This window comes from Myotis davidii, unplaced genomic scaffold, assembly GCF_000327345.1.
Source record: "Myotis davidii unplaced genomic scaffold, ASM32734v1 scaffold534, whole genome shotgun sequence".
NCBI classification, from domain to species: domain Eukaryota; kingdom Metazoa; phylum Chordata; class Mammalia; order Chiroptera; family Vespertilionidae; genus Myotis; species Myotis davidii.
In genome coordinates this window covers 1,423,354-1,434,062 of record NW_006286678.1, presented here as the reverse complement: position 1 = coordinate 1,434,062, position 10,709 = coordinate 1,423,354, and the positions used below count along the sequence as shown (strand labels likewise).

Genomic DNA, 10,709 nt, shown 5'->3' with positions numbered 1-10,709 from the left:
TAAAATGTTTTTTATTCATTTTTTACGGAGAGGAAGGGAGAGGGATAGAGAGTTAGAAACATCGATGAGAGAGAAACATTGATCAGCTGCCTTCTGCACATTCCATACTGGGATTGTGCCTGCAACCAAGGTACATGCCCCTGACCGGAATCGAACCTGGGACCTCTCAGTCCACAGACCGACGCTCTATCCACTGAGCCAAACCGGCTTCGGCCGTAGGGCTCTTTATACCTCCTTTCACTGCTAAGATTTCACAAAGCCCAAATAATCATTTACTAATATGATAACAGAAATCTAACCCAAATGCCAAAGTAAGAGAGATCAAGAAAGCCAGGGAAGGGACAACTGGGGTGAGCAGCGTTATAAATTTAAATAAGGCAATCACAATCATCTTCACTGAGATGCTGACATTTGAAGCAAGACTTGAGGAGATGAGGAATTTAGTCATGTGAATGGCCGAGGGAAGAACTTTCTTTCCTTTCTGGCAGAAGGAATATTCAGGACAGACACCTTAAAGTGGGAGCACGCTTGGAATGTTTGGGGAATAACAAGGAGGCTAACGTGGTTATTCTGAGTGAGCAAGAGGAGTGCAGTAGGTGATGAGGCCATGAAAGAAATGGTTGCCAGATCCTATAGGGCCCTTTGGCTATTGTCAGGAATGTGTGTTGTTGTTTTTTTGAAATCATTTATTGATTGATTGATTGATTGATTAAGGTATTACATATGTGTCCTTATCCCCCCTCTCCCCCCCCCCCCAACACTCATGCCCTCACCCTCCTAGTGTCTGTGTCCATTGGTTAGGCTTATATGCATGCATACAAGTCCTTTGGTTGATCTCTCCCTTTACCCCCACCCTCCCCTACCTTCCCTCTGAGTTTGACAGTCTGATTGATGCTTCTCTGTCATGTTGTTGTTTTTTAATGTTTTTACTGATTTTTAGAGAGAGAGGAAGGGAGAGGGATAGAGAGATAGAAACATCGATGGGAGAGAAACATCAATTGGCTGCCTCCTTCAGGCCCCCCACTGGGGATCGAGCCCGCAACCTGGGCATGTGCCCTGACCAGGAATCAAACCGGTGACCTCTTGGTTCATGGGTCGATGCTCAACCACTGAGCCACACCAACTGGGCTCACGAATGTGTTTTTACTCTGAATGTGATGAGGTAGCATTGGAAGGTTCTGATCAAAGGATTGACATGATCTGACGTATATCTTAGTAACTGTTCTGGCCAAGTGAAGGAATTTTTCCTCTAGTGTTACTCTTATCTATTCCGTTGTCATATAATAGCTTTCAAGTCTCCTTCCCATTCTAATCCCTTTTACCATGTAAGCAAACAGTTGCCTAAATTCCTCTGAAATAAGACACCTGAAGTAGAATACAGTGTTGGTCTGATAACCATTAACATTTTGGCAACCAAATACAGTTGATTTATGTTTAGGTTTTTTCAAATAAAAGCTCCAAGTCTGCTTTATACTTAATACTGCTTGAACTAATTCTGTATTCATATAGTTATGGTTTTGGACCCAAGTGTAGTATCTTATTGTATCCATATTTAATCATTTCTTTGAACTTCTCAGACTTACCTAGGTAGAGTTTCCCATTCCCTCCTTTGTTCCTCTGGTACCTAGGTACTCAACCACTGTTATATCCTTATGTCACCTATCACGGTGAAAAATATTTATTTATACATTTGATTTCCCCACAGACAATGAGTATCTTTTTAAAAAGTTTTTTAAATTTTGCTTTTTGCTTTTGAGAGAGAGAGGAAGGGGGAAGGAGGGAGGGAAAGATAGAAACATCAATTTGTGTTCCACTTATTTATGCATTCATTGGTTGATTCTTGTGTGCCCTGATAGGAGATCAAACACACAACCTTGGACAATGAGCATCTTAATATCAGGAAGAGTGTCATAATCATTTTTTTTTTATTTCTAGTGACTAGTACTTCCCAAATATTCAGTTAATGCTAGTGAATTGAATTAGGCTTATCATGCAAGCCTGTCATTCAGTGTAGCTCTCATTTCTCCCACATACAAGTCACCAGAATTTTCACCTTAACCTTTGATATCAAAATAGAGCCTTCCTGCAGAAAAGTTTAATCATTGAAACACTACTACTAAAATTAGCTTCACCAATATAAAATACTGTTTTATTCTTTCTTTATACTTGTCTAAACAATGTCATCAGTGGTAACTAAGCCTCTTGAAAATTTTATCAGAGTTCATTTGTTCTCCATTCTAATTCTGATAAGTATGAAATTAATTACTCATTTGTTCAAAAAATACATTTTTAGTATTTAATATGTATCTGCATGTATATTGACTGAAATATATAATAATATTTCAGTTGTCTAGTATTAGAATATTTTTTAGAAGGAAGAATGGCTCTGCTTTGCTATCTCTTTTCCAGATATAACCCTCCACCCTCAGCCCAATGACTCTTCCTTGTTCTTCATAGAACAGTTCCTCTCTTGGGACTGTATATTTCTTTTTCTTTTTTTCCTCCTGGTTAAATAGCCACAGACTGTCCATTGGAAAGTGAGTCAGTGCAGCCTAGTGGAGAGCGGTGGCCTCCGCATTTGCATCTCTAGAATGTTTGTATTGACAAATGGCAGTCTGTTATTGACATTTATGTCCCTTGGCGATACTTCAATTGGCTTATCTTTGCTGGTCAAATGCCTTAATTGTTCTGGCCTTTAATTCAGTCAAAGTTGGAGCTAGAGCAGAGGGGAAAGAGAAGGAGCAAGTCTAAGAGAACATCAAACTTGAGCTAGGAGGCTGCTGGCAACGATCAGCTTGTCATAATGTTATGATTTGTTCATTTTTATACCATTTATTAGCCTTTACTTGTTGTGCCATTTGGCCTCCAGGGCAGATAAAGTGCTGTCTAATTTGGTAGGTTTGCTTCTGTCAGAGCAGCCTCGACAGGGAAGGTGTTAGCTGCAGTGACAAATAATCAATAGCTGTCGTTGTCATGAGGAACATGAGCAGTTGGGCCTTTCATCTGGAGGATTAGAGGTCTAATTGGATTGAGAATAGGGAGGGTGGGCTGTGGGGTAACCCTGTCAGCCTTGTGAAGCTGTCAAATGTCGGCCTTATTCATGGTGAAGGGAATAAGGAACCGTGTGTTTTCAGAACCGAGGAGGAAGGCATGTGAAAGCCCATTATACAAAGGAACAGATGCTAAAGTCCCCTCAGTTAACTATGCTCCCTGTTTTATTCAGTTACATATCTCTTTGGATAATAATCTGTGTAATTTAAATGGTATCTTCAAGCCTGGATATGCAAAACATACACACACAGCGCACATAATACAAGTCCAGTTGTGTGCTACAGTTGTTAGGTATAGTATTCTATAAACTACGAATTAGGCAGATGTGGTTGATAGTGATATTCAAATCCTTTATGTACAAATTGACTTTATTTTTTAAAATTTTAGAAATATGCCACATTTACAGAAAAAGTGCCGGTACAGCACAACAAACTTTTTTGCCCCCTGAACCATTTGAGAGTAAATTGCTGACCTGATACCTCACCACTTCCAAATTTTTTAGTATGTTTTTTCTAGAAACAAGGACATTCCTCAACTTTACTATAATATGGCCATCAAAACAAAATAATTAACATCTATAGAGAACTGCTATCTAATCCTCAGGCTACATTATTATCCCAATAATATCCTTAAGGATTACGTTCAAAATCACACATTGCATTAAGTTTTCAAGTCACTTTTGTCTCCTTCAATCTGGAAACTTTTCTAATCTTTCCTCAACTTCAGTGATGAGGACATATTTGAAGATTACAGGCTAGATAAAAGTCCCTCAATTTGGGTTTATTAGCCATGTCCTCATAATGAGATTTATGTTATTCATACTGGAAGAGATATAGAAGCAATGCTGTGTCCTCATTGAATCCTGTCAGGTATTACAGAATTTTGATTTTTCCCATTCCTGGTGATGTTCACTTGCTCACTTGATTAAGGTAGTGTTTGCTTTTCTTTACTGTAAAGGTACTGTTTCATCTTTATAATTAATAAATATTTAGTGGTGAGGTATTTGAAACTCTTAAAAATCTTATTGTCTACTTTATCTGATATTAATGTAGCCACTCCAACTTTCTTATGATTATTGTTTAAAGCATAAGTTTTTCCGTCCTATTACTTTCATCTTATCTGTGTCTTTATAGTTAAAGTACACCTTTTGTAGACATCATGAAGTTGAGTGTTACTCTTTTTTTTTTTTACCTAGTCTGACAATATCTACATTTTAGTTGGAATGCTAGTCTATTTCCATTTAATGAATTACTGATGTGGTTGCGTTTCAGTCTTCCATTTTATTTTATTTTCTGCTTGAGCCATCTCTTTTTTTCTTTTCAACGTGTTTTCTTGCTCTTTTTCAGATTAATGATTTTTTAAAAAAGTTTAGTTCTAAAATTTTTAACTGTACCTATGTATTATTTTTAATAGGTTGCTTTAGGGTTGACAGTGTGCATCTTTTATCACATTGGAATATTGTACTAGTTCTCATAAAAACATGTGAGATACGTCATTCCATTGCCTTCTGGCCTCCATTGTTTCTGATACACTATCATTCCTATCCTTCCCATATGGGTCATGGTTGTTGCTGTTTGTTTGTTTTCCTAGTTTCTTTCAATATTTTCTTTTTTAGCTTTGATTTTCAGCAACGATTTTTGCATTTCAGACATTGTACTCTCAGTTCTAGAATTGCAGTTGGTTCTTTTTATAGTTTGTTTCCTTTGCAGAGATTTCCTCATCTGTGTGGTTATTGTGATCATCTTTTCTCTTATAGCTGCTCTAAAGTCCTGTGTACTAATTTCAACATCTGGATTATCTTGAAATCTATATTTTTTTCTAACACTGAGTCCTATTTTTTTGTTTCTTTGCATTTGTAGTAATTTTTTATTGTATATTCAGAATTTTGGATGATACATTGTAGGGATTTTTCATTCCCTTATAGAATGTTAATTTTTGTTGTTGTTGTTTTATCTGGCAGTTAAAATGGCTACTCACACTGAACCTGTTGAGTGTTTCAATTTTTTTTCTAGTCTTTAGTTGAATCCCTTAGACCTGTCCATAGTCCCCTAAATAAATAAATAAATAAATAAATAAATAAGTCAACACTTTTAAGGTCTGACTCTTCTGAGATTCTCGTGAAAAGCCTGAGATGAGTACCAAGCCCTCTAACTAGGTAGGACTCAAACTCCAAATTCCATCACCTTTGTGTTGGGTAGTAACTGAAATCTGACTGCATTTTCAATTTTCCATTTGTTGGTTTCTGCCAACCCCATGCCTTTGCAACTCAGGGGTCAGCCAAGGATTCATAAGGAGTCTATATGTATTTGAGATCTCGCTCTTTGGGGTTCATTTTTCCATTTCTATTAGAGGTCCGGTGCACGAAATTTGTGCACGGGGTGGGAGGGGCGCTCAGCCCAGCCTGTACCCTCTCCAATCTAGGACCCCTCAGGGGATGCCCAACTGCCGGCAGTCAGACATCCCTCTCACAATCTGGGACTGCTGGCTCCCAACCGCTCGCCTGCCTGCCTGCCTGATTGCCCCTAACCACTTCTGCATGCCAGCCTGATCGCTCCCTAACCACTCCCCTGCCAGCCTGATCGACGCCTAACTGCTCCCCCGCTGGCTCGGTCGCCCTTAACTGCCCTCCCCTGTCAGCCCAGTCGCCCCCAACTGCTCTCACCTGCAGGGCTGGTCACCCCCAACTGCCCTCCCCTGCTGGCCATCTTGTGGCTGTGGGTGCCACCATCTTTGAGGCCATGGCAGTCAATAGCATATTCCCTCTTTATTGGCAGCGGGCAACACCATCTTTGAGGGTGGGGCAGTCAATTAGCATATTTCTTTCTTACTGGCTGTGGGCGCTGCCATCTTTGAGGGCATGGCAGTCAATTAGCATATTCCCTCCTTATTGGCTGTGGGTGTCGCCATCTTTGCGATGGCATGAGAGTCAATTAGCATATTCCCTCTTTAGGATCATTCTAATCCAGTCTACGATAATCTATTATCTAACTAACTGAAGTAGTTTATTAGTCTTCCTGATTCAAGTCTTTTCCCTCTTCAAACCATTCTCCATGCAACAGTCAGATTTCATTCACTCATTTACCCATTAACTCATTTGTCAGATAGTTGGTGATCACTCACCCAAAAGACCATACTATCAAGTTGCTGAGCTGTTGCAGCTATTAGTGATAGGGGCAGAAATAGAATATTGGGGACCAGCTATAATTATAAGAAATATTAATCATGCTCTGTTAACTGTGATTGTTTTGTTCTGATTAAAGAAGGTACATTCTAACCTGGCTGGGAATTGCACATGGGACCTGGGAGCTCACCTGGAAATACAGCCCATCCTTCCCCTCAAAGAGCTGCCTATTATCATGGAAAGATTAGCAACCATGTTGCAGAAATGAGAACTGCCAGCCTTTTGAAGACCCCCAGTCTTTGCATATCACTAGGTCTTTGCAAATCTCCAGCCTGTATTACCTGTTAAATGTCCATTTGGCATACCCTTTTGCCTACTTCCCCATGTAATCTTTGTCCTTCTACCCAATATAAGCAGCTGGCTTATGGGGAGAGGCAGAGCAAATTTTTGTGGATGACCCACTGCTCTCCCATACTTCTGGCAGTATTGGAATAAATGTTCATATATAATTCAACCCTGTCTCTGCTTAATTGGCTCATGTAGTGACAGGCAGCATAGGCCCATTGGTTGTCTGGTTACATTACAATTAGGTTGGCTTGCCACATAGATTCAGCTGGCAAAGAGACCACACAACCAAATTTTTAAAGATAGTGTATTATTCACCATATAGCAGACATCATGAGCTTTATGTTTATATTGGTTCTCTTTGCCCCAGGTCCTGTATGGGTGATGTGGAAGCAGGTTCAGGTAGATGCTGCACAGGCAGTGAGTCAGTGTCACACTTGAGGAAAACTGAGCTTAGAAAACCCCCAATCTTACATTAGGGCCCTGAGCAAACAGGCCCAACCTTTGTCCCCAAGTGAGACATTGGTTTTATTATTCTGGTCAGTAAAGAAATCTGTCCTCTGACCTGAAGGGAGAACTATCTCTAACTTTCAAGGCCACTTACTATGCAGATATCCTTGAAAAGATAGTCCAGTTACTAGACATGTAGAAACACTGTGGAGAATGTGTCCCAAGAAATACAAGGACCAAAGTACAAAGCTTTGGTAAAGTTTTGAGAATGATTTTAGAGATAACAGAAATGTGTCCATCTGTTCCCCCAAGTCCTTTATTCTTTCCCTTTCTATCTGCAAAGGAAATCTCAATTGCATGCTAATTATAGGATTAAATTTTTACATAGATGTTAAATCTTTCATCTCACAACAAGATAGAAGCCTGAAAATCTGAATTACCTTGAAAGTCTTGGACTTATAACTCTTTACACCAAGCATGTCAAACTCAAAGGCTCACATGGGCCAAATAAAGTTTAAGTTTATGTGGGCTGCAAAAAAACACACAAAAGCTTCAATTTTCATAGAAACATAGCTTTATTTCAAAAAGTATAATATAAAAAAAATAACAAGAGCAATGATAAAATTAATGTTTTCTTCCTGACACTTGGCATCTATCATACAAATTTTTTTCTTTCCTATCTAATTCTAATTTTTTAAATTTCTTTTTCCCTTCCTTTCTTCTCTCTTCCTTCCTTCCTTCCCTTCCCTTCCCTTCCCTTCCCTTCCCTTCCCTTCCCTTCCCTTCTCTTCCCTTTCCTTTCCTTTTCTTTCCTTTCTTTCCTTTCTTCCCCCATATCACTTGTCCATAGCTTAAACCTTCCAGTTTCACAGTACAATCTATAGACATTGCTCATTCATTTTGGTGGCCTCCCAAATTAAAGAAATTGCTACATCTCCCGGGTTTTGTCCTTTCCATTGACTATTCCACTATTAGGACAGCAGAGTCATTCTTGAACTTGGCTCTATTACTGAGCAGACTCATTCATAAATGTAGTCTCCTGAGACTAACTAGATTTATGGTGGGCTACCAGAAATCCTCCTCAGATGTGCATGACTGCTATTGGAAGCTCTGAGCTTTACGGTCCTGTTTACTGCCACCTGATTCCAACCAGAGCAATATCTCTTATCCGTTGGCAGGGGAGAGTTAAGGATGTAAATGGGAGTCTGAGCATAAAAGTAATATGATGGGGTTGAGGAGAGTGACTGCAAGGCATGTTGGAGGCAATAAAATTGGTATTTCACCATAGCTATAGGCAAACTAAATTTCCTAAGGTACAAAACATAAAGTCCAATATATAGTTGATGTTTAGCACTTTTAGCTTTTGGTGAGTCATTACAAAGTACCCTTCAGTTACTTTTGATAAAGTAGATTGAAAGGAGACCTGATTGGAAAGAATCCCTGCTTTGGGTATTTTTGTGTTTTTTTGTTTTGTAATTTTTTGTAATTTTATTTTCTTGCCACATTTTCTGGCATTTATTCCCAGTGTTTGATATTGCCCATTCTCCTGAAGTCAGACTTGTTGTTAACTGTAGTCTCAAGTAACTTTCTCCTTGACTGTGAGAATTTTTTTTCCAAGCAGTTTCCCAAGTTTATTTCCTCCAAGAAAAATAAGATTAGGTATTAAGCAGCTCTATGTTTCTTGTTAAAACACACACACAATACAAATTATAAAAAGCTTAAAAGGACCTTAAAAATCATTCTGTGCAGCATTTCCCAAAGCTACTTCCTTAGCACAATATTCTCATGAAATGTTGCATGAAAATTGGGTCTTGTGGTCAAAAAAGTTTGGGAAATACTACATGTTCCTTCTTGGAAAGTTACAGTACGCATTAGCAACCTAAAGGCTCTGAGAAGTTATGCAGTAAAGAAACTTGCTTATTTTCTTTATCCAGGATGTCTCAGAATCATTTAATCTCAGTGCCTTTTTTTAGCATAAGCTAATAGTATCTTAGGACGTAGTGATTTGTAAAATCCTTTGCTAAGTACTATTTTTAACTTAATTTGATCACTTTATTTCACATTTGTAGAAACTGAGGCTCAGAAAGTTGCCCTCGCCGAAACCGGTTTGGCTCAGTGGATAGAGCATCGGCCTGCGGACTGAAAGGCCCCTGGTTTGATTCCGGTCAAGGGCATGTACCTGGGTTGTGGGCACTTCCCCAGTGGGGGATGTGCAGGAGGCAGCTGATTGATGTTTCTCTCTCATCGATGTTTCTGACTCTCCGTCTCTCTCTCTTCCTCTGTAAAAAATCAATAAAATATATTTAAAAAAAGAAAAGAAAAGAAAGTTGCCCTCATTACATATAAAGGTAGTATTTTACATTACACAAAGTAGATGCCCAATATGATATGCTCATGTTTAGATAACAAGTTAGAGCCAAGACCAAAACTTAGTATCTATATCTACAGCATTTAATGATAATACAGTTAAACTGGTGATTAATTAAAACAGATTTTATTATTGCTATAAAAAGTGTTACATGTTAACAAAAAGCTGTGTAGTTTGCTGGTATTTTAAATAGTTTTAGACTACAGCTCTCTGTCTCTTTTGTCTTATAACAAAATCAAATGTTTGTCCCTTGAAATTTGTTAGAGCATTACTGAGTTTTGCAAAACCAGCTCAAGTCTTTCTAAAGCCATCTGAAAGGAAACTTTGCTGAAGCTTTTTCTTTTCCCATGATTCTCACAAAACTTCAGTTCATTCTACTCTAGAAAGTACTAGATCTTCCTTGAAGAAATGCTCATCCCAAAGTGATCACAAGAAACAGGTTTTCCCGCATCTGATAGGTTTCTTAGGGGAAGTGAGGGGTGAACAGGCTTGTGGGGTGGGCAGTTGCAGGCGACCAGGCTGGTGTGTGTGTGTGGGCAGTTAGGGGCAACCAGGCCAGCAGAAGGGGGGTAGTTGGGGGTGACCAGGCCAGTGGGGGTAGGGGGCAGTTAGGGACGACCAGGCCAGCAGAGGGGGGCAGTTGGGGGCAACCAGGCCAGCAGGTGGGGCAGTAAGGGGCGATCAGGCCGGCAGGCAGAGGTGGTTAGGGGTGATCAGGCTGGCAGGCAAGCAGTTAGGAGCCAGCAGTCCTGGATTGTGAGAGGGATGTCTGACTGCCAGTTTAGGCCCAATCCCCAGAATCAGGCCTAAACCAGCAGTAGAACACCCCCGAGGGGTCCTGGATTGGAGAGGGTGCAGGCTGGGCTGAGGGGACCACCCCCCCACACACTCCTGCGTGAATTTTGTGCACCAGGCCTCTAGTATTATACATAAGAAGCACTCTTTGAATTTTTACTTTTCAGGACTCTATTTTGGCATCATCTTTTTTGGTCATTACTGTACTTAGCTAAGCCATATTTATTTCACTATCACCAAAGACGATACCTTGGAATTAAATTCTTGAAGTATGCTTGACCTTTTTGGTTGGCAGTCATTTAAATTGATTGGTACCTCCCATCTGTTAGGAATGCTACCATTGCTGAGGAGGAAACTGACAATCAGAAAGGGATGTAAGATGAAGAAAAACCCTTTATCTATTATTTTATCATCAAAAATTTGTGCATAGTTTTTATTTCTGGAAATAAACATGAATCATGATTGGTGTAAGGGGGGATCACAATAGTATCAGAAGTTTTTATGGGTACTCTGCTGGTTGCTTGATACAACCCAGTATCTTGTGCTATGTTTTCTCAACTGCCTTTGTAAACACTGTAA

General features: G+C 39.6%; 1 protein-coding gene across 5 annotated transcripts in view; it reads left to right on the top strand.

Moving 5' to 3' along the window:
• The window catches only part of INVS (inversin), a 127,155-nt gene that overhangs the window by 27,461 nt on the left and 88,985 nt on the right, over positions 1 to 10,709 (top strand). The window lies entirely within an intron of this gene.